The 24,551-nt window shown below is 35.4% G+C and overlaps 1 protein-coding gene across 2 annotated transcripts in view; it reads left to right on the top strand.

The window, feature by feature from the left end:
- The window catches only part of LOC139120274 (guanine nucleotide-binding protein subunit alpha-14-like), a 128,927-nt gene that overhangs the window by 92,326 nt on the left and 12,050 nt on the right, over window positions 1-24,551 (top strand). The window lies entirely within an intron of this gene.

Below are 24,551 nucleotides of genomic sequence, written 5' to 3'. Positions count from 1 at the left end.
GTTGTTGTTATGTAATTGATGAATGTACCCAACCCAACCTGTCAGGATTCATGTTCATTAAGGTAGCTACATACCTTCTAGACACTTACAGATTTTTATTTTTTTCTCAATTGAACACGTCCCAAACCCCAATAAAGTATACATTTTCTGAAAGCCCTGATATAGAGCTATCCGACCAAGCACAGTACACGGTCATTATTTGCATAAGAGTCACGTGACAAGCGTTTTGCTGAACCTTCCAAAAACCGGTTTTTCCCGCCTTATGCGAACACGCTGCAAGATTTCCGGTTGGAATTTCTTCATTGACAAGCCTTGACAATATCCTTCAAATCCGTGTCTGCGATTTTTTCCAGGAGGCTCCATTCAAATTATATGGCGTGATAATTAAAATTCTTTGTAAAGCATCTTCATCTAACACCTTTAAGAGCGCATTAAAAAAACAACAAAGGCATATAAAGAAAATCGCAGACACGGTTTTGAAGGATATTGTCAAGGCTTGTCAATGAAGAAATTCCAACCGGAAATCTTGCAGCGTGTTCGCATAAGGCGGGAAAAACCGGTTTTTGGAAGGTTCAGCAAAACGCTTGTCACGTGACTCTTATGCAAATAATGACCGTGTACTGTGCTTGGTCGGATAGTTCTATATCAGGGCTTTCAGAAAATGTATACTTTATTGGGGTTTGGGACGTGTTCAATTGAGAAAAAAATAAAAATCTGAAAGTGTCTAAAAGGTATGTAGCTACCTTAAAGTCCAGATAGCCAGTAAATGGTAGTGCTCTGAAATATAAGACAATCATATTTTTAGCTCCGCTGTCAGCGACGCGGAGCTTATCAAATAGGTTGATTTTCCGTCGTCGTCCGTCGTCGTCCGTCGTCCGTCGTCCGTCGTCGTCGTCGTCGTCGTCGTCCGTCAACAATTGCCTTCTCCTCTGAAACCGCAAGTCCAATTGCTTTGAAATTTTATATGCGGTTCACTTGGGGTGACCTCACTTAAGTTTGTTCAAATCGTGGTGAAATTTGCATATTTGTATTTTTGGGGCATTTTTTGGTGTTTTTGGTAAAAAAATCTTCTTTTCTCAAACCGCTTGTCCGATTGCTTTGAAATTTAATATGCAGTTTACTTATGGTGACTTCAGTCAGATTTCTTCAAATCGTGGTGAAATTTGCATATTTGTATTTTTAAGGCAATTTTTGTCATTTTTGGTAAAAAAATCTTTAAAAATCTTCTTCTTCAAAACTACCGGTCAGATAGCTTTGAAATTTGGTACATATGTCCCTAGGGATGATCTATTTAAGATTTGTTCAAATTGTGAAGAAATATGCAAATTTGCATTTTTAAGGGCAATTTTTGCCATTTTTGGTCAAAAAATGTATTTCTCAAAAAGTACTGGTCTGATAGTTTTGAAATTTGGTATACAGGTTTCTATAGATGCACTTAGTAATATATATTGAATTTCTGATGAAATCTGTAATTTTGTATTTTTGGGCAATTTTTGCCATTTTTGGTCAAAAATGTGTATTGCCAAAACTACTCATCTGATAGCTTTGAATTTGGTATAGAGGTTCCTACACATGAACTAAATGATATGTATTGAAATTATGATGAAATCTGCAATTTTGTATTTTTGGGGCAATTTTTGCCATTTTTGGTCAAAAAATGTGTATTTCCAAAAGTACTCATCTGATAGCTTTGCAATTTAGTATACAGGTTCCTACAGATCACCTTAATGATATTTGTAGAAATTATGATGAAATCTGCGATTTTGTAATTTTGGGGCAATTTTTGCTATTTTTGGTCAAAAAACGTGTTTCTCAAAAAGTACTGGTCTGATAGCTTTGAAATTTGGTATACAGGTTCCTACAGATGAGCTAAGTAATATATATTTAATTTCTCCTGAAATCTGTAATTTTGTATTTTTGGGGCAATTTTTGCAATTTTAGGTCAAAAAATGTGTATTTCAACAACTGCTCATCTGATAGCTTTGAAATTTGGTATACAGGTTTCCATAGATGAACTACATGATATTTATTGAAATAATGATGAAATCTGCAATTTGAATTTTTGGCAATTTTCCCATTTTTGGTCAAAATATGTGTTTCTCAAAAAGTACTGGTCTAACAGCTTTGAATTTGGTATACAGGTTTCTATAGATGAACTCAATTTGATCTTTTGAAATTATGATGAAATCTGCAATTTTTATTTTGGGGGGGCAATTGTTGCCATTTTGGTCAGAAAATTTTATTCTCAAAAACACTATTCATCAGATAGCTTTGGTTGACATGTTCCTAGGGATGATCCGATGTGATATATTCAAAGTATGATGAAATCTTCAATTGTGTATTTTTGCAGCTTATTTTAGCCACTTTTTTCTGGCCACTGCATTGAGCTATCAAAGATTTCCTCCTTCTTCATCAACATGTGTCAAAAATAGTTATTCTCTACATAAACACAGCGGAGCTATATCGGCCGCTAGGTCGCTTGTTTTCTATACTGTCAGTCGTGATGTCATATTGTATGCAGGCTCAGGTGAGCACTCAGATGTACTAATTTCCATGGCGCCAGTACGATGGTAATTTTACTTTTCTGGTCTGGTCAATCCAATGTGCTTTGTAGCTCTAATGCATCACGTTTTATTTGATAAGAGTTAACGCAGACATGCATGAACAATACCAAGGTGCAGCCCCAGTGTTTAAATAGGTCATTGTATTCATCAATCAGTGGATGAAATCTTGGAAGTAGATAAGATTCAACCATCCGTGCTTTGTGTGTGGTAGAGTTCTGTCCAAAGCCATCTAAACAATCAAATGGCAAAGGATGATGTATCCGAGATGCCTTACACAAGGATGGTTACGAAAACTTGATGTAAAGTATGAAGTATCTCATTGTGGAGTTATCATTTATTGATTGATTGATTGATTTATTAATTTATTTATCTATTAATTAAAATATATTTATGTATTTATTATTTATTTATTTAGTGAGAACAGATAGAAATTCTTGTTTAATTTTTTACAAAATTGCATGGTCATGATTTTCTTGTATTTTGCATCTCACATCCAACATGGCCGACTAAATAATAGCTATATACAAAAAAGGCTATCCGGTTATATCACATTACAGTCATAGAGAGTATCCTTTTCATTGGCAAAGGATACAATTGTCAGGCCATTGTCAAGTGCTTCAATGAACATGATCATCTTGAAGTTATTATGTACTGAATGTTTTTCATCTGAGTTGAAACTGGTTCGTTAAGACATCTTTAAAAGAGTTTAGTCAACTATACCTTCGATAATGAATTACTTATTTTCATTTGGATAGCTCCACAAACATGAGTGCACCACCATTATTTTGTGGTACTGTTGATTTTCCATGATTTCCCACACTGATTAAAGATGGCTGACACACATTTTTTACCAAATATGGATTATGCAAATTTGTCATGATGGAGTAACTTCATAGTTGCAGCCAGTAGACAAATCAGTTGTTTCAACTAAAAAAGTGAACCTGGCTATTTGTTGACTTTTAATTCTCCAAAATTTGTTAAATTTTATAGAAATGAGCATTGTAAGCTTGTTCAGGTGCCATCACTTTTTTTTTTATGTCTGACAGTTTCCAGACTAGATTTACTATCTCAAAGAACGTATAAGGAGATTACGTTAAGTCTATCTGGTAGAGTGCGCTTGCATGATCCTTCTGCCAAGTTGTCAACAAAAAGTAGGTTGTTGTTACCAAAGCTGGCTGTTGTAAGCAAAAGTGTGCATGGTCCACAGATGTCAACAGCAAAATATCAAGCATATGGCCCAGAATAAGAATAATTGAAATTGTCAGATGTACAGTCCAACTTAAAACTCAAGTTTCCTCAATGTATTGCTGGTCGCTAGTGTACACTGTAGCTCAGCTACTCACTATTGAGCTCTCTCAGTGCATAGTGCATCTTGTGCACAATTGAGAGGCTACTCGTTGTTGTGGTTTACGTTTCTTTTACCTCGTTTATCTCTATGATACAAATTTAATCAAACTCTTTCTGTGCCAATACTACCGTACGGTATTTTGTTTAAACAGAACTGATAGTCTGGCTAAGTGTAAACTTCATTATTTATTATCATATTTCTATCTGTGCAAGCTTTCAAGTCATTTATACATCAAAATTACCCTCTTGTTATGAGTGACTTTACAGTTAGGAAGTTTGCAATACCTTGATGTAAAAGCCAGGTACTGGCCTTGCACACTGCTTGATTTATAGCATTCGGCAGTTAGATGCCCCAGTGAAAGATGTTTCATCTTGATAGTGAGGTAACACTACAGTGTGGAAACTTGTCCATATTTCAGCTCTGTCACAGAATCTGTTGTCAAATGAACGTAAATCAGCAAAGAAAAAGTGAAAAGATCACCTCGATGCGTCGTAAATTTTCTGTTTTCTTTAAATTCCAATTAATGCAGCATGGAAAACCGTTTTGGTGCGAGTGCACCAGACAAGGATTCCGAAGTCATATGTGATATACGGCTGCTGCAGCAATTGTGGGTGGAATTTATTACTCTTGTAATCTTGTCCGTCTCTGCTAATTCTTACACATATCCCACCTGGTTAAACAATAAGACGCGTGAAACCAATCGCTGATTGGATAACAACAGACTGCAGGTTGTTTACGGACTATGACATTGCTTTTTCATAACGATAGCCATGAGGTTCATCAGTGGACAGTTTATTCTTTGCCGCTGTGTCTTTTAAACTTTGTAACATTTCACTGGGGAACTGACACATATTTCTCTCACTCTGGGAAATCACAGAGGTAGTAATTGTATAGCTGCAAAGTTCAACGTGCGTCTGAATTACACCTGGCAATTTAGTTTTATAGTGGTGGGAAGTCAATTTATGGGAAGAAATTGCTTTTTGCGTACGTTTGGGATCTACGCCCTCATTTTACATGCATGTCATGGACATTTATAATTCATAAAGCAAAACGATAACTTGATCATGAAAATTATGGTTTCAAGTGAAGTATTGCCATACTGTATGGTATGCAGAGGCATTCTTTTCACAGTCCTGTAAAAGAATCTTTCTGTCTACAGCATGTTCCTTGTAGGTACCAGAAATATGTCATCATTTCTTTGTTTCATACATAGCTGTTTCCATGTCCTAACTATGACATGTAGTCGGTGCAAATTTGTTCATGATAATAAATAGCACTATTCACGGTTACAGATTTGTCACCAGATTTGCACAGGTGCAACATCAGACACTGCTGCTCAAAGGGGACAAATTTTGTCAATGTTGCATGCATGAATGCATAGTCTGAGACGGTAATGTCTCTTTTTGTGTTCATTTTAACATCAGTGGTCACCTATATAGTTGTATTTTGTTGCTCTTGCATTTCCAAAATAGTAATTTAGATTCATAAACAAATATTAATATTTGCATATTAACAAGAGAACAATGATATCATTTGCAAATAGCGCAATTTGAAATGTAAACCTGTCATTCTGAATGCATTATAATTGTGGTTGATTTAATTATCGATAATAAGACTCGTGTCTTTAGACATCAGCTATGTCCTTTGACGTTTTTCTCTCAAACCCCATGTTCAAAGCATATGACCTAGAAAAAAGAAAAAAGTGATACATATATTAAGTTTATAGACTAATTTGTATCTAGAATACACAAAACCCAACCAAAATATTATTTTTTTCTAAAAATATACTGAGAAATTTTGTTGAATTTGTTCCCCTCTAAAATAACCAAATGGAAAATACTTTTTTTCCTTTTTTCTTATCGAATCTCATCCCTGTTCATGGTAATCGTACAAGCCCCCTGGCACATTTCACAATTACAGATTGGCACCATGTTTTGACAATTTATGAGAAGGTAGGGATAAAGTACAGTACCAAAACAAGATAGATTGGAGATAATTTATTATCCAAGATAGTATGCGGTACGGATGTTACCTTGGCTGTGCTATTGAACAGTTTTTATACAATGTCAAGAATTTCATGATTAACGTTGGTGACCTTTTGTTTGAAAACAGTCGATGAGTGTAGAATATATTTGTCATGGGATAATGTATAAAAAATGAGACAGTTGGATTTATGCAGCTCATATCAGAAGGGATCTTATCCAAGGCCCGCAAAGAAAAACAAAGTAATCCGGCAATGTGCGCAATATTATTTCGTTTACATTGTTAACTAGCTGGGGATTATCTCAGAGATAAATAATATCAGATAGTATCAATGATATCTGTCTAGGGATTGCTATAGTGTTCCTATCACAGCAGTTCTGCTGATTGATACCTGCAAGTACCTCCTGTTAGTTGCCATGATGCTTACACTTTTCAAATTACGTGACATCACTTTGTTTGTTTCAAGATGAGCTGTCGTAATGGTGGGGGGAGGGGGGTTTATACGATTTTACAGTGTGTGCATGTATATGATCATCTGTTCATGCAACTTTGCTTGCTCCCGTCTCACAAGTTCTTGTCGTTAATGCATTGAGAATTCAAGTACATGGTTATGAACACGATTATATGGTTAGGATATAGCAGCTACTCCAATACAGAAAACCCTGATTGAAGCAATTATTACAACAAACTGCAATTCTTCTTCAGTAAAAAGTATTGCAGTGCATTTTATCCAGTTTTAAGCCTCTAAAGTAACCGCAGGTTACGAGGTCTGGCAAGAACCAACTGCTCAGGAATGTGATGACGTCAAAAGTGGGCTGTCTTTCCTATGCTAATAAGTATAACTTTGGACCACCGCGTACAGACGGCCATAACGCATTTTCACTGTACTTGTCCACCACGTTTCACGTATCTGCGCCGAAAAAAACACTCAAGCAAAAATCTACGGCGAGAATTTGTGAGGCCATTTGCCACCAGCTCATCGGCAGTTGAATGGGGCCCAAAGTCCGAGCTTCGTTTGAACGGAGCAAAATGAAAAAGCAAACTCCATAGAGGATGTCGATCAACAAAATGCTATCGCAAGCATTGAAGCAAGGCTGGAGCAATCTTAAAATTAGAGATTGGCCATATCTTGTCGGCAAATTCACGGAAACATCGTCTCCTTCCAGATAATCTGTCATGGCTACCTCCTGCTTCGGTTTCAGGCTGTCCATCACCACTTTCTTCAACGGCATAGATCATTTTTGCAGATTTTTTTCATCATGGTTACTGGGGATAGCGTAACCGTGATTTCATAAAAGCCGTACTACTGTCTGAGGTCAACGTAAGGCAGTTTACTTCGAATGAAACATTTCTGGATGAATGACACAATCATTCAGTCAAATTCAAAAGGCTATTTTTAGACGCTCCACCTACATTCATGAATAAACAATAGATGTACTCTTTCATCCAGCCGATTTTCGAAGCATTCTATTGGACAGTATATATAGCACGTCGGTTCTAGCCAGACCTCGTAACCTGCGGTTACTCGCTGCTCGCGGCTTCGCCGCTCGCGCCGCACGCAGGTTTCGAGGTCTGGCATGCGAGACTAATGTACGCTGAACTTCCCACCAACCTTTGTTCCGCAAACGAGACCATGTCATTCGATTCCACAGTGCACGTAATAGACTAGAGAGGCATGTCAAAAATGCCGCGCACTGGTTATTTCTCCACCGCGGTCTTATATATACCATATGCTCATCCAATAAATGGTGAAGATCTCTCCGATGATTAAAAGGGTGAGTGGTAGTCATATTTGCCCTTCTTGTGCGTAAAAACACAGGAAAATCATGAACAGTAGAAACAGCGTGCCATATTCAAATGCGCCATTTTGAACTTTGACAGGTCAGAGGTCACAAAGGAAGGTAAAGTTACGTCGGCCCTAATTTTGGTACCGGTAAGTGTGGACACGGACCAAATTTAATCCCAAAAGGACAATTATTTTGCGTCGGCCCAAATTTCAGTTGGGTTGCCAATGTGAACAAGATAATTGCTTCTCCCCACCCAGGAGTGATGGGTACCTGGTAGGACAGTGGTTGTAATGTTGTGCGTTTAGCTCTGCACATGTGAGCTGTTGTGTGCTCCCCAGGGAGTTGAGTGGTATCATATTAGGTCCAGTGACCAGGGGTAATATTGTAAAGTGCCTTGAGCACATGTACTTGTGGATGTGTGCGCTATATTAGAATCCAATATTATTATTAGTTTAAAGGAATAATCGATAGCTGTTCTTAAAAATTCAATGTGATACGTTTACAAAGCTAGGTCCATTACTTTGATTTGATTCGCGGAGCTATTCAATATTATCATACAGTGAAAAGCATAATAAAATGACATGTTATGGCATTTGCTGACATTAAACGGACTTCATTGAAAAGTATAATTGAAGGATTATCGATCAATATTAAAGACCAAGTAATTCTTCCAATGTATATTTACAACAATAGGAAAATTGAGGTTCTGGTACGATATGAGAAAAAGACAGAAGTGTTTGGCTTTAGATGATTGTTCAATGCAATAAGAAGCTGGTAAAACTACCGGAGGCAAATCTGAACTTTAAGTTCAAGTATTATATTCGTGAAAATTTAGTTTGCTTTTTTTTACTTTCAAAACATGTATACTTTATGTATACTTATTTTAGCAAAGTTGATGCATTGGAAGTGCACTTTTGTCGATCTAGAAATGCCAGAAATCACGATTTCACCCACAGTTTGATGGCACCATAAAAATTCATTTTATCAACACTTTTGAAAAACGATTCAGACAGGTTGGCGTGACAAACAAAACATGTCTTCGCAATTGTGTGACTCAACAACCTCAGAAGGTCAATTACATCTTATCAACACATCACAGATTTTGTATTTTAACAAGATGTTACGTCTTAGCGATATACAATAGGTTTGTTCTGAGTGACAAGGTGCTTCAACATATATTTACAATATATTTACAACAATAGGAAAATTGAGGTTCTGGTACGATATGAGAAAAAGACAGAAGTGTTTGGCTTTAGATGATTGTTCAATGCAATAAGAAGCTGGTAAAACTACCGGAGGCAAATCTGAACTTTAAGTTCAAGTATTATATTCGTGAAAATTTAGTTTGCTTTTTTTTACTTTCAAAACATGTATACTTTATGTATACTTATTTTAGCAAAGTTGATGCATTGGAAGTGCACTTTTGTCGATCTAGAAATGCCAGAAATCACGATTTCACCCACAGTTTGATGGCACCATAAAAATTCATTTTATCAGCACTTTTGAAAAACGATTCAGACAGGTTGGCGTGACAAACAAAACATGTCTTCGCAATTGTGTGACTCAACAACCTCAGAAGGTCAATTACATCTTATCAACACATCACAGATTTTGTATTTTAACAAGATGTTACGTCTTAGCGATATACAATAGGTTTGTTCTGAGTGACAAGGTGCTTCAACATTACTCTGCCAGCTGACAATGTGAGATTTACGATTGCATGTGACGCGTCTCCCTCAGAAACCTGCTTTTGTGCCTGGAGTAGACATTTTTGACAGTTTTATGTCTCCAATTTCGGGATGTATAAATACCATAAATCAGATTGCCTTTCTCACCACCAGCAGTGCTGACAGCAGAGTGCTGATAATGGCAAGTGAAAAATCACCTGATTTTAAAAAGTCAACAGAACAGTATGAAATTGCGATTTTACTTTTTTCGTGAGAGAAAATTGACAAAAAGCTTCATATTTACAAAGTTTAATTTTTTCCCAAATTTACAAATTCAGTAATTTATTTCCCCTGCCTGGCAATAGTTCTCAGTCCCCAACACAAGTTATTAATACCCTAGAGACTAATTTACACCTTGACTATTTTATCTCTTGCGGTAGCCATCGCCCTTTCTTTGTCCAAGCTCCAAATGGAAATGATCGAGTTATCCGCATGAAAGTCAAAACAGAGACTGATCGGCAGTTGTTACAGGAGACATTCAGCAATCATTTAGTCATTTCAAGCTTAGTCACAGTGCGCAATAAACTCAATGACATGCTAAACACACCCTAAGTGTCTGTTTTATTGAAAAGTACGTGAACATTTCACGAGGCAGAAGGCCCACAAACAAGCCAATCATCAACAAAATGACCGCATTTAGACAGTGTTAAAAGCATTCACCCACGTATTATGTACCAAGCCATAATTTTTTACTTTTCATTTTTATGATTCAATTTCCAATTCAAGTATGATTCCTCCAAACTCATTATCTTTGCTTCATGCAAAGTGACAAATTCTTTTCAGAGCTCGCTTGAGAGAAATGAAAGCCTGGCAGAATGCCAAAAATGACGTACTATCCCATAATAGGTGATGGGAGACAAGTCATACATGACTGAGTGTTTGACAGTGACCTCTGCTAATGAGGTCACATCTTTTACAGTGCACTTTAATTCCATAGTAATTTCCTTGAAGTTCAACTGAGGGTCGTAAAAACTTGGATTTATGCAAAGTGACCTTGTAAATGACTTGATTAATATTGATAGGTTTGTTTGATGAAATTTCTAGGCCACTTAATAGCTCAAATGCCCTGTAACAGCTAGAGGCTTAGCTTTCTAGTCAACAAAGCATGTCTTGCATTTTTCTCAAAGCATCATTGGCATTCATGGACGAGTCGGCTTTTTGGAAAGTTATGAAGGAGGATGGTGAAAGCTACATGTAATATTTTTTTTACCTCTGGAATCATCATTTAAAAAAATTTTCATCACTATACACAGTGTACATACTTGTATATGCATCTGGCATCTTTCCATTTTTTTTGTGAATATAAAAATGATAATCAAGTGAAATTTTCATCATCAAACTAGAAGAGAAACTCTGCTTTTTGCAAATCAAATACTAAAACCAGCATCTCCCTGTATTAAGTGAATGTTTGTTAGTATTTATTGTTACTCATTTGAGTGCCACATGGTGAAGTTAAATTGTGTATTTGCCGCAATTACTTGAGCATTGTATTTGCCTTATACATACAAGTATCACAGTATCGGTTGTTGGGATAAATTCAACATCTGATATAAGTGCCATTTTTTTGTATATCGATACACATAACAAGCTGTCTTAACAGCCATGAACTACTTCATGTGAAAATGCCCCAGGAGAAAGAGGCAATAAAGACTCAACAGTTTTGAACATCAATGCACAAATCACAATTAAATCTTGATTTGAATCAAAGTTTTTATTCTGCTGATTTTATTTATTTCTCATCTGTAAATAATTATCACATAGTGCTGTTGATGAGCAAACAGAAAAATATATAAAATATGCACAAACTTGCAGAATATGAGTGTTTAATATTAATATCAAGCTTTAAATATATTTTAGTATACGATTTCTGCATAGCAAGTCACAGCTATACAATATATGCATACACATATACGAAGGCCAAGAAAAATTGTTCAATAATCTAACATTTTGGCCTACTGTGAACTACCTCACCCTAGTATCACCTCACAGATATGAAAAGTCCTGTAAAATGGTGATTTTTTACACAGATTTGTCTTGTGGTTTGCCAGGAAACCAAAAAGTTCCTGATCTTCCTACATTATTTACAGAAAGCAAATATCTAAATATCTAAATATTTTGACACAACTCGCAAGACTAGAGAAAATTACACTATTGTCATTTTTTCAAGATTCACTACTGATATTATTTCAGAACATATAAATTTCTGTTATTCTTTATTGATTTGGAAGGAGTTAAAGGTAACCATAGACAAGTAGTTCATTACTGCAAGAAGATTCTGTCTTCAACCCACAGTATCAACCTTCAGGTTTGCCCTTTAACCTGTCCTAAAAAGTTTTACATAAAATCACTGCTGTTTCCTATGACATAAAAATCAACATTTTTCTTTTGATGAATAAGTGTTTAGTATGTCAATATTTGACACAATTCAATTTGTCACAGAAGGATTTTCAGTCCTCCTGTTTTCTCGTAAAAAATGTCTTGTTAAATTGCTGTTTTGAATACATACTGACAGCAGAATCACGTAAATCCCACTGCTATTCTCCTCAATTATCAAAATGTATGTGGGTCTACTAGACTCCAGGTTATGTGTAATATTCCATAACTTTACATCTTTGTGGTGAACATCTGTATATCAAGTGAATCCAGTGCGAAGGAATGTAGTCAGCATGAATGGAGTTCACCCGTACTTCCAACAATTACTTTTAAGTCTCTGTAAAATAAAGTGAACTATATTACTGAAAGGTTTCAAATCTCTCCTGTGCTTTTACATTTTCAAAAGCTTCGCACTCTGATTTTTTTTTAACTGATGTGAACAACCTGTGATCCTAAGTAATAAAATAAAGTCAAAATTTCATTGATCATGATCACAAATGTAATATTGTAGAAATAATATTGAAATTGGAACATTTGACAATATTCTGATTGCCTTTAAAGCAAAAAAGATATTTCTGTTAGGAAAACAGTAGCTAATATGTTTGTTTAAAGACCACTTAATTGGAGTATAAACAAGAATTCTCATCCTACCTTGTGTCTGTAAATAATTGCAGCAATGAGAAGAAATGTCTTATATTAAATATGAACATGACGATAACTTCATACTGTATTTTAATTCAGTATCTACATGTATAGGCTATGCAAAGTCAATATCAAATAGAAAGCTTTTTTGATTTTTCTGATTTCAAAGTAATTACACAGGCTTCAATAACACATGTGATAGTTCTTGTTCCTTTGCCTGAATTCAACGTTTATCAAAAGCTAAATAGGCAATAAATCATAAAATGCACATTGCAACATAGGCAATCCCTCTCTTCACCGATTTGTCATATTGCTTAAACCTTTGTATTACAAAAAAGAGACACTAGAATAGTGTTGCCATGGAAACAAAGCTGCAGAATCAAGCTGATTCCGGAGTTTTTTTATCTGATCAATGGCATAGCACCACCCACATGTACGGCACTTTTGCAGGCTTGTCGGGGCATTTTATTTCTGGAACAAAGCCGAATAATGCATCATTTTTGTCAGCCAATTTGCTGATAGTTTGGGTTGCCGTTGATTATAGTAATACATTCCCAATACTGTGCAGAAAAACAGAAAGACTTACATTGATGTATTGACCATATTCACTGTGTGTAAGCCATTGCATTGTAAAATTTGATATGCTTTCACCATATTTTTTTATATTACAACGCTTTCAGTTTAACAAAATCCATCACGGTGATGTCAATTTCTACATGTCCTAAAAGATAGAATGCATTCACCTTGCCTCTGCTGTGTACATTAGGAACTTTTCACCCATTCACTGTCAGAAGCTTAAATTTTTCTCCAGGGTCTGTGTCAAAACACTGAAAAGAAAATTAGGGATTCATTTAAAGTTTGATACTGGAGAAATGACTTGTCTAAAACTTCTACACGTCTAAAAATAAAATGGGCACATAACCTCTTTATCAACTCGAAAAAAGAAAAATGAGATTTGCCAGCTGTCGTTGACAATGAGGGAAATTTGTTCTCACCAGTAGCTTTCAAAATGCCATTTAAGAGATGCAATTTCTGTAAAAAAACATGGGGAAGCCAATTTGCGTGGGTTTTTAACTGGAAATACATTCACGGAGTCATAATAAAATCTGAGAGTGAGAGAAACCCAGTTTCTGGCCCTTGTATGCCATTTGCCTGGTAACTTTGCTATTAAACTGTGCAATCGCCTACCATAAACTATCAAAGGAAAAACTACATGTTGGAAGGTTTTGAAGTAATACGTGATTTGAAACTGAAAGTGTTGAACACGGCCAGTGTTTCCGTTAACGCAAAATCCTGCGTATTTTACGCAAAATTGTTCGGAAATACGCAAAAAAAAAATCATGACTGCGTAAACAAATACGCGTTGAGAAATGCCGCCCAATGACACGACGTACTTGGCCCGGCCCCACTACATTGCCTGAACGTGGTTCAATGCAGGACAAAAATAGAACATATGCACCTGCTTGCAAGTGACATTTATCATGATATTGCAACATTTTAGACTTTAGCAGACCGCAGCACCTTATGCAACATTGTATTTCATCATCACAAAACGTCATGTCAATCAGTTCTGTACAGACAATGGCACTACAGATGCAAAAAATTCGAGAATCGATCGAGTCTACGTTGTTGGTAACACAATACAGTTAATGGTCATTACGCCGCATGTTATTTGGAAAGTGTTTACGGGTGACCATTTAGACTGTCGGGTTGCATTCTTGAGAGGTCCCGCTGGACTTTGAACAGTATCTGCTTTTTGTTGGCCCTTTGAAAACACTAATTTCGTAGTCAGAAGGTATTGTCTTTGAACATGAACTCATTGGGCTGCTCAACGATCATATACGGGACATGCATCATGGCATGGCAAACGTTCAGCTACACCTTGAAGCTCCCCAGGTTGTTGTTTTTTGTTAATAGAGCATGCGCATTACGGGAAACCCCCAAGTTCTACGGAAAAGACTGCCCAACTCACTTCAGATACTGATTCCTACCGTACGCATTTTGAATACATTTTACGCAAATAAAAACTCAGTTGCGTAAAATCGTACGCAAGTTTTGAAATTGTAACGGAAACGCTGCACGGCTCATGCTTGGTTCACAGAAAGTTTGAAAAACAATTCTCTTTCAATATCAATAATGAAAAATAGACTTCACAGTGTAGGGAATTAGAGAATCATAACTTACTTAAAATTTAATTCAAAATGGCTGTCAAATCCCTATGTTAATGAAGAAAAATAGTGTTTGATATTTGCAAAATCAAGACCATGAATGTGTTGTTTACTCTACATACTTCAAAATGAGTTCATACAACAGACTTGTAAAGATTTAATCAGGAGAAAAATTTTCCTTGAGGTACATTTTTTATCAAACTGGCCTTTGAATCGTGGTCAGCGATATGTGTGTACATGTATTTAACTTGCAGTCAATAGTCAATGTACTGTGAATTGTGCCAGGTAAAACTGTGTATTTCATTAATCATGGCCATGCGTCTCCAAAGCTTCATCCGTTTTCTTATCAATCTGTGTATTCCTGTGTATTGCGAGCCCCTTCCAAATATCATCTCTTGCTTGATACTCTCAGTGACAACCTTCATGTTTGTGAAATATTTGCAGATTCAACTCCCAGTACATAATTATGGGAGGATACATCCTCCATAGAATGTTTACCATAATCATTTTTAGTTCCCCTGTCAGCGACGCACGGAGCTTATTTAAACTTTTGATTTGGCAAGAGTACAGCTCAGATTATCTTGAACCAAATCAGGGAGAAAATTGTTTAATGTCTGCATTTATGGTGTAACTTACAAGATTTTTATTCACATATAATTTATTACTGGTCAATTTTTCCCTTTTCAAAGTTATACTGTACTATCTCAAACATCTACAATATTGGTTACAATCAAGCATTGTAAATCTTCTTTTGTTGCAAAATTGTCATATATTTTAGATTTCCACTCCATTGAATTTGCAAGGCATTATTGCAGACTGTGAAAAGTACACATTGAATGTACATGTAAGTCATTTTGTTAATACTGTAATTTCATTCACCATGGCTATAATTCATGACACACTGAACAAAGAGATAGCCACAAGCGTACCATTGTTGAGTGAGGAAAATGTCTAAAAGAAAAGTCATAAATTACCACAAAACTGTGCTTTTGGTGAAGTTTGGTATTTCTTATCAACATTGTCATCACTAATGCTTTCCATGGTAACAGTTCTGATAATTCTAATGTTACAATGTCCGCAACAGAATTAATGCCAAAATATTCAAATCCATCACTGTGTCAGTGGTGGATGGGAATATTTCACAGTGACTATGCAGATGACAGAGGGCTGTACCAGGATCATTTTCAAACTTGAAAGCTAGCCTGTATTAAAGGTATAAAAGCTGTTCCAATTTTGCCACAGTTTAATTATGGAATGAGAAAATCTAACCAATCATAGATTTTAAGCAGGTGGCCGCTTTTTTAAAACAGCGCCCCCACATGGGCATTTTGAATACCAAGGAACGCCCCTTCGACCATATATGGGCATATTTAGATAACAGGTGACTGTATACCTTTAATAATTATGTTAAACACTATTTGTCAAAGCAGTGTTGTTACAGAATTGAAACAGAAATCTTCTACTCCCCAAAAGATTTTTATGACTGCCATGGTTAGAAATTATAGCGCTATTGCTAGGCTAATGTAAATGGAGTTGCTCCTACAGTTCATTTTCACTAACTGCCTAGTTGTTTGTCTCTTGGAAAGTATCTCATTTATATTATCATGTAATATTATACCAGCGGAGCTTTATGATTGATATGATTTTACCAAAGCTAATCAAGACAGCTTCAGTGAACATGTGCAGAGTGTATTAATGTTGAACACTGTGAAGACCGGACTTCAATTTACACTGATAATAGATGTCATAAACATGTACACATACATGTACATCCAGTTTTGTGTTGACTTGTCAGTGTTTTTGTTATTAAGGCCGGTACCCTGGTAAATATTACCGGGGTTCCCCAGTCATTTTACCGGGGTTCCCCTTGGTATATCAATGCAATCAGATTAGGGGACAGCAGAAATGTTACCTGGGTATCCAAATCATTTACCGATGTTCCCCAACCATAGCAAAAACACTGCTTGTGTTGGCTATAAATGTAGCTGGATACCAAATATTTCAATATTTCAACATATTAAATGATAAAAAAGCTATCACTAGACATACACTGCACAAGTCTGCCGGCAAAACGTCACAAAATTACAATTGCTGTCTAGAAAGACAGTTATTTGCTGAGCTGCTGAAACCTCTTAGTACAAAATGTAAGGTGGATTTAAATAGTATTATTTATGCAGACTACATTAATGAGCATTGTTTCAGTGTGGACATTTTATGCAAATGAGCATTGTTTCAATATGGACATTTTATGCAAATGAGCATTGTTTCAGTATGAACATTTTATGCAAATGAGCATTGTTTCAGTATGAACATTTTATGCAAATGAGCATTGTTTCAGATTCTCTATCAATATTGAAATATCCATGTACCTCGCCTCTTGCAGTGCATGGCCGAACCTTGAATTTGATTAACTCTTATTGAATGTCCTTTTATGCAGTTATGTCTCCCAGCACTGCCCCTGAATTACAATCTTGTTAACATTTAAAACTAGTATTTTGCCTTCAATAAATAGATCTTGAGGCATACATGACAAGATTTTATCAGATAATGTAAAAAAAATTGTAAAAGCATCTGACCTTGCATGAATATGTGTTCTGAAGATATTACAAGCCTACAAGGTCATACCAGTGAAGCATTGGTGTAAAACTTTCCCTTGACCAAATTTGAAAGTCTAACAATCCTATACATTGCAAACAAAGTTGTTCAAAAACTTGACATTTAGGACATTTGAGGCACCATCCATGTTATTATTCCTCAAAATACAAATGTGTTCTCTTCATAGCTGTAGAGAAGAAACGTTGCCATGGTAACTTGAGTGTGATTGAATTTTAAATATTAAAAAAGTTTGCAATACAACATCAAACGAATTACAAAGAATTTACTCTTATAATGCTGTAAGTGAAATCCTGTACTTCAAACTCACTCACATTTCACAAAAAGTGATTTTTGCCCAAGAGGGAAGCCATTGTCTGTCATGAATACAAAGTGGGAAAAATCTTGGCAATAAACATGTTTTCAAGCAATGAAAGATATCGGTATAAAGCTTTGTGATAGTTTGTCACACTCCTTATACAGCCTATGATCATATTCAGAGATTGACTTTCCTTGTAGCGGTAATATCAAAGGATAAGTGAAGTGGTGTGCTTCAACGTTCTTTGTACATTCATAGATCTCTTGAGCTGCACTGCCAGGCAGAGACAAAGTAAAACACCTGCATAGCAGAAAAGAAGATATTCATTTTACAGCCGACATATAGAGACAGTTACACATAGCTATTGTTTGAAACTGTGTTTTGCTGCATGATCTATGAATATTCAGCATAGATAATGAGTCATTATCATTTCATTTGCATATTTGAAAAAATTCTCTTCAAATGCAGCTTGTAAATATATACAGTTATGTCACACTTCAAGTATAAGATTTTCGGTACACTTTCAGAGTGAAACTAAGCTACTAAAGTGGATAGGCATCGACCAAGTTATAATGCTATACACTAGCTTTTGTTGGATATTCTCTTTCTTAGAAGATACTAATTTCTGTTAGTATTTTCGGACAAATTTATGTCATGTCTATGGCCACTATCCTGGCACTATAAGGAAAGCACAAATTCCCTGAAAGAGGCATGCATGAATTTGAGTTACATCTTATTGTTCAAGCCAGGTACTTTAATTCATTCATGAAAAATTTCAGTAAGGGACTACAGTTGATCCTAAAAGCTGAGAAACATAATTTCTTCATGTAGGGGAACAGGTCAGTCAGACCTGAATTCATTTTGCATGCAACAAAATCACAATTAGGAATTTGTTTTGACTGTTCTGAAACTATACTTTTGCTGTAAGGAGTTCTTTGTTTTGTTTTGGGGTACTAAAATGAATAAATTATTTTTCTCGTGCATCAGCTTTTATGATCAATGTTCCCCTAAAATGCTTGAAAAATTTCTCCATGAGGTGAGAATTTCGCTAGTTTCATATGTCATCACAGTTTTATTGATATATAGAAATAATTATTTTTACCTAAAATCCTTTTTATCAGAATTTTGGGAATACACATCCAAGAATGAAAAATAATACCACTCAGATTATAAAGTCTAGATCATAATTTCACAATGAAAACTGCATGTACAGCGTACCAGGTGCATGGTGAAAACTCAAATGTAAACTGACAATTTCCCTGAATCAAGTCATTGATCAGCAGTAACCAGTGGAATATCTATATATAGTATACAAATCTACAAGCACAATTGATATCATACTTCTCTATCATACATGTTGAGATGATCTATAAGGTGTTGAGGATCTTGATTTGCATGTACATCAGTTGGCACAAGAATATCCTAGCTGTGGTGAGGACATGGTAAAATGTCTTCTTATAAAAAAATTTGGAGTAAAAGTTCAACGTATGCGACTTCGCGATAGCATACATAGAGTTTATAATGATGGATAATCTTGTGTCAGACAGTTTTCCATTTAAAGGTGAGAAACTTAAGTCACAGTTATTTATCATAGAATATGTCTGCTTTCAAAAGCAGGACAGAGTATTGCATTGAAGTCAGATTTTCTGAAATTTATCTGTATTCAAAGAGAAAGAAACATACAGGGTATCACTTTCATTTTGGCAAAGAACAAACACGGAAAACTTTGTGATTGAAACTCAGCTATATGGAACAGTGATAGAACATGCAAAGAACAGTGGAGAACTCTGAGTCTGTAAGTTATTCTTCACTCAATCTCAAGTTGTCAACATATAGTGATGTGAAATACATGTAGGACAGGTTGCGTCTTAAAAGGTAAGAGCTTTCCTCAAAGGAATATAGGTTTCTAGGCTACGGGAGATAATGTTACAAAATGATAAAGGTGGAGCTCTGATGTCAGGAAGTCTATATTTAATACATCTGGCTCTATTATTTGAGTAGCAAAGCTACTGTGAATCTCTGTGCCCGGCAGCCAGTTGAAGTACAGAAGACTACGTATGCACTATACACCAGACCTTTAGCCTCTTTCCAGTCCAGCTGGTACAAGAAAATGGATAAACTACCCTCGATTTTCAATGCTAAAGCTCCTGTTACCTGAACCGAATCAAAGGCGCCGCAGGTCAAACCAAAGCGCATTCAGTTAAAGCAGCTTAAAATTGAGTCCAATAGGAAACAGGCACTCATCTAGCTAGACCTGCCTCTGGGCCAAACCTGTCTGTTCAATTATTTGCTACAACAGGATGAAATAGTAATGAGATTATGCAAACACATACAAACACACTGAGTGTAATATGTGGGCAAATAATTGCCACCGCTGTTCAACTTTCAGGTTTCCTAAATTTCAGGTACACTATTGATTGTCAAACGTTTTTCACTTTGTACATCCTGCACATATTTGCAATACCCATAACTGCATCTGTGTATAATTGTAAATGTTAAAGGGGCACTGGTGTTTTATCAGCTTGCTGTCTGAGCAAATCAACGAAACTGCAGTGCACATGTACTTTCAAGGAGAGCAAAGGAGTAAAATCACATGAATAATCAGTGTCAACAGCCACCAATGCGAGAACCAGGGATTTAGGACTGCCCCTTTAAAGCATGCAGTGTCCACAAATCAGTGACACAGTCTCCTCCATTGCAGATTACTGAATCAGTAAAAGAGTATGGTATATTCCTAAACATGATCTCAAATATTGATGACAAACTGCCTGGAGTATGTAACCTGTTTTGACTTGTAGATTGATGTATTCCAGGTGTAAGCTGTGAAGCGGGATGCGCTCATACTTCTCAGCTCAAATGACATTACTTTATAAAAGTGTATCACCTGAAATCATCAATATTTCCATCCTCTAAAAGTTTTTTCATGGGCCATCAATTTTCTATCCCCTATGGCATATCGTGATTTAGATACACAAACACCAAGCAATATGTGACAAGTTTGATCAACGAGAGGATGATTTTATTTGTACTACACATATTTCTTCAAGTAAAATTTAATCCTCTCGCCTGGAAATATTTGTGATAACTTCAGCTCTCATACTGGATCATGCAGCTCATGTAGAGTGATATCACACGTCAATATCGTTTCCAAATTTTGATTCAATGAGAAGAGTAAAATGCATCGTACATTAAGATTTGAACTAAAAAACCATAAAAATTCATGAAGGGTGTGATCAAAATTTGATTGCTTTACACTTTCAATATTTTCAGTATTTATAAGATGCCTTCACTTTTCATTTTGAATAATACTGGTTATCTTATTTAACTCAAAAGTCAGAAAAACATTTGATCATGTTGTATTCATGAAATGCATTAGATATGTCAAATAAAATATTTATTTTTCGCTAAGGGCCTGTCACACTCATAATTCTGGCATTAGGAGTTTTTGTATTTTCATGCATCTTTTCCTATGATAATGTAAATTTTTAAACATTTTCAATGGATTGAACAGTATACAATTGCAGCTTTCTGGTATTTTGGAATGTTTATTTGTTTTTTCGCTTTGTGGGTTTTGTTTTGCATTTCTTGTATTTAGATCAACAGACATTATAGTCATAATTTGTCGCTATTCAAACGAGCCCCTTTTCATGTGTGTTAAGAAATAAAAACAAAGTTCAAATTGATATTGGCTTCTACATTTAAGTGGACAGAGATTTTAAGAAGACAGAAAAACCTGGATAGTTTTTGTACAGAATTGCATGCTGAAAACAGATCACTGCAGCCTCCAAAAGAATATAAAAAAAGAACAGGCATGTCATCACAGGGTCAAAGGAGTCATACGTCATCACAGAATGAAATTAGTCAATGCATGATAGAATATGAAAGAAATATCATATCACCACAGAATAACAGTCATTGCATCTCAGAATATAGAAGACAGATATATCATCACAATAAAATGAATCATTGCACCACAGAATATGAAAGAAATATATCATCACAGAATAAAATGAGTCATTGCATCACAGGATCTGAAAGAAATATCATGTCATCACAGAATAAAATGAGTCATTGCATCATATGAAAGAAATATCATGTCATCACAGAATAAAATGAGTCATTGCATCACAGAATATGAAAGAAATATCATGTCATCACAGAATAAAATGAGTCATTGCATCATATGAAAGAAATATCATGTCATCACAGAATAAAATGAGTCATTGCATCACAGAATATGAAAGAAATATCATGTCATCACAGAATAAAATGAGTCATTGCATCATATGAAAGAAATATCATGTCATCACAGAATAAAATGAGTCATTGCATCACAGAATATGAAAGAAATATCATGTCATCACAGAATAAAATGAGTCATTGCATCACAGAATATGAAAGAAATATCATGTCATCACAGAATAAAATGAGTCATTGCATCACAGAATATGAAAGAAATATCATGTCATCACAGAATAAAATGAGTCATTGCATCACAGGATATGAAAGAAATATCATATCATCACAGAATAAAATGAGTCATTGCATCACAGGATATGAAAAAAAATATATCATCACAGAATAAAATGAGTCATTGCATCACAGGATATGAAAGACATATCATATCATCACAGAATAAAATGAGTCATTGCATCACAGGATATGAAAGAAGTATCATATCATCACAGAATAAAATGAGTCATTGCATCATATGAAAGAAATATCATGTCATAACAGAATAAAATGAGTCATTGCATCACAGGATATGAAAGAAATATCATATCATCACAGAATAAAATGAGTCATTGCATCACAGAATATGAAAAAAATATATCATCACAGAATAAAATGAGTCATTGCATCACAGGATATGAAAGAAATATCATGTCATAACAGAATTATGAGTCATTGCATCTCAGAATATACCATCACAATAAAAAAGGTCATTGTGTCACAGAATATGAAAGAAATATCATCACAGAATTACAGACGTCAAGTCATCAAGGTTGACATGCACATCTCAGAATAATGAAACAATAACACATTATTTCATCACAGAATGAAGGAGAATTTAAGTTGTCACCGATAAATCTAGTATGCATTACTGATAACAGGCTTGATATCCTCTATCATTTAGGTTTTATTTATTCTTTCAAAGAATTTAGATCACTGTTATCATTTTCAATGTCTGTGCCATGTTTCATGAAATTTGGAGCCTGTGGATTCTGGACATAGTTTGCACCAAATCAGCACCCCTTGCAAGTCTTGTAGACATTCATACTGGTGCACACCAGACAAATGTCCTCTTGACCTTTTTTCATTGCTATTAGTCACACAACTCCAGTTTATTTAAATTCTCCATTACGTCTAGACACAACAATGATAATTGTTAAGTCACAGCAGGAATTGAGCAGACGTGCCGATCGATGCAGACAGTGTAAGAGTTTCAGACTACTGCTGTTGAAATTTAATTTCCAGGACTTAATACAAATATCACAGCTAGCTCTCACTGTACAGTGTAACGTAGGCATTTCAAATTATTCTGTGGCTGTATTGTAAGGCTATTGCAAGAAAAATTTCTCCAGGAATGGAGAAAAATTTCTCCATAATATTTTTACTTCCAAGGTTATTTGCGTCATACAGCAGGTAGAAAGTATATATTACAGAATGAGAATCCATTGATGCAGGATAAGGAATGAGTATTAATATATATTAAATAACGGTGAAGTACCTTTCTGTAGGGTATATGTATCGATGTACGTCATCATGTTCTAGTCACAAAGCCATCATCCTCCAATTGTACGTGCTGCACCCCAAGTCATACTTTTGTCTCAACCAACCTTGGCTTTTTCCTGCTGATACTCTAAGTCTTGGTAACCTAGTCATGACTGTACCATTGATGCTTGGTCACCCATGATTATAAAACATGTAGGGTTAGATCCATCAGAATTTGTCACAAAACATTGAGCAATTTACTTTTAGATGCTATTAAAATAGTTGTGATGAGATGAAGTTAAGACAGAATTAAAATTTATTCTTGCACATGTTTATCCATGCATGAGTACAGGCATTGACACAAGAATATTCAGGCATACCGGTACATGTGTAAACCAACAATGGTTAAACCAACAGAACAGAGAGCTAGAACAAGGATTTCATATTTTTCATGAATGTAGTTACTTGGAAATTGTTGAATGTATGTTCTTCAATTTGTTAATAACTATACATGTATCATCAAAACACAGATTTCATATTCATAGAATATTCTGACGTACATGTATAGCTGAATCACAGTCATAATGTTTGACATACAAGTTGCGGGGAAATGTTTAATAATATACATTTTGTAGAGACTATTTGCAAGTTCTTGATTTTTCTATTTAAATCCTCCATGATCAAAAGCTAAATAATGAATTTCCTCTGAAGCTTTAAGAATTCATAAAAAGCCTCCATCCTTCTTGCATTTTGCATGCTAAATCCCTCAAAGCCCTAAAATGGAGTTTGAATTCTGGAGATAAAACCTCTTCAGTCTCTGGACAGGATGTTCCATCTAAAGCTCTTTCGGCACTTCAAAGATCTAGTAATCTGTTAAATAAAGTTAATGTCAGCTTTTGAATCATTCTGCCCTTGATTCAAAGAATGAGAAGCTAATAATGTTATTGTTTCTGGATATCTCTCTACTGAACAGAGTAACTCTAGCTGCAGGTGCCAGTTACCAAGGTAACTGTTACCATGGTGACTCTTTCTGTTGCTCTTCTTACCTGCTACTTTAACTATAGATCTAACTTTCAGCTCCTTGAAACATTCAGTTGTCAAGCTGATGTATCTTTGTGTGTCTGTTTGTCCATCAACATTGAAATATCACAGCAAGGTGTGCAGGCAAACTAGCAAGGGCAGTAGACCATGTGATTTTATACTATTTCAAATTTCAAAATGGCATATAGTTTACCTATTCTTTTACGTTCCATGTGTATTGTGGCTTTAAGGGTACATATGCTTGCATATTATCAATATTTCCAAGACCATCCAAACATCCAAACATTCATCA

Source organism: Ptychodera flava, chromosome 20, assembly GCF_041260155.1.
Source record: "Ptychodera flava strain L36383 chromosome 20, AS_Pfla_20210202, whole genome shotgun sequence".
NCBI lineage: Eukaryota > Metazoa > Hemichordata > Enteropneusta > Ptychoderidae > Ptychodera > Ptychodera flava.
Note: the sequence above shows the minus strand (reverse complement) of the source record. Positions and strands in the feature narration are given on the sequence as shown.